The following is a 947-nucleotide window of genomic DNA, read 5'->3' as shown; positions in this document are numbered from 1 at the left end:
AAGATAGTTAGTTCTAGCTTGCCCTATGTGGAAGAGGACACGTAGACTTACTGTGGTGTGAAGTATAAGGTTCAGTTCTCCCCTGGTCCACGCCGCTTCGGCCGTCCTGGGTAAAATGGATTCATCCAGCTTGCCCTATGTGGAATGAGGACACTTTATGCTTCGTCTCTAAGCGGCGGCTTGCTCCTCCCTACGGGGAACGGGTATACGCGCACAGCGGCGGCTTACGCAAGTTAGTCACCCTCGGCAGTGGATCACTCGGCTCATGGATCGATGAAGACCGCAGCTAACTGCGCGTCATAATGTGAACTGCAGGACACATGAACATTGATAAGTTGAACGCATATTGCACGTCGTGGGAACCTACCATGATGTACAGATGACTGAGCGCTTATATTTGAGAAATGTATCGCATACATTTAACTACGCCGTGACACCCGTCACGAGACGTGCACCATGATGTTAACTAGGGTCGCGACGACCCGCTAGCATTAAAGAACCCGTGGTTTACAATATACTGGCATTGGAATTCGAAGTATTTAGAGCGTCCGTGTTCCCGCGTGAGGCGGAAGTACGAGGAGAAGGCGTGCTTGTGGTGTCTGTGGTGGTGTTTACTGATGTCTAGCTTCAGCTTATTTATTTATTTAAATAGAAGCGAAGATGTCAAAGTAGCGTCGAAGCAGCAGCGGTAGCACAAATGATTCAAGTATGGAAGTTGACCAAAGGAACACAAACAAACTAGCGTATGGGCAATGGAAGGTATCAGTGAGTTAAACCACACGCGGGCTAACAGCCCGTTAACCGAGTCCAACGGTACATATTGGACATTGAAACAAAGTAGTCGCAAGCCAGATGTGACGATAACAACCGCAAGGTACATAAGCCTCAGTTCATGTGTGACAACCCCCTGAATTTAAGCATATTAATAAGGGGAGGAAAAGAAACCA

The 947-nt window shown here is 47.9% G+C and overlaps 2 non-coding genes across 2 annotated transcripts in view; both read left to right on the top strand.

Moving 5' to 3' along the window:
• Positions 1 to 238: 238 nt before the first annotated feature.
• LOC131292738 (5.8S ribosomal RNA) lies at positions 239 to 393 on the top strand. The gene has a single exon (XR_009190343.1). It is a non-coding gene; the product is annotated as a 5.8S ribosomal RNA (ribosomal RNA).
• Positions 394 to 880: 487 nt separating this feature from the next.
• The window catches only part of LOC131292735 (large subunit ribosomal RNA), a 4,091-nt gene continuing 4,024 nt past the window's right edge, over positions 881 to 947 (top strand). The window contains exon 1 of the ribosomal RNA XR_009190340.1: positions 881 to 947. This exon is cut by the window's right edge and continues 4,024 nt beyond it. This is a non-coding gene — a ribosomal RNA (large subunit ribosomal RNA).

This window comes from Anopheles ziemanni, assembly GCF_943734765.1.
Source record: "Anopheles ziemanni chromosome X unlocalized genomic scaffold, idAnoZiCoDA_A2_x.2 X_unloc_93, whole genome shotgun sequence".
Lineage (NCBI taxonomy): Eukaryota > Metazoa > Arthropoda > Insecta > Diptera > Culicidae > Anopheles > Anopheles ziemanni.
This window is presented reverse-complemented; position numbering and strand designations above follow the sequence as displayed.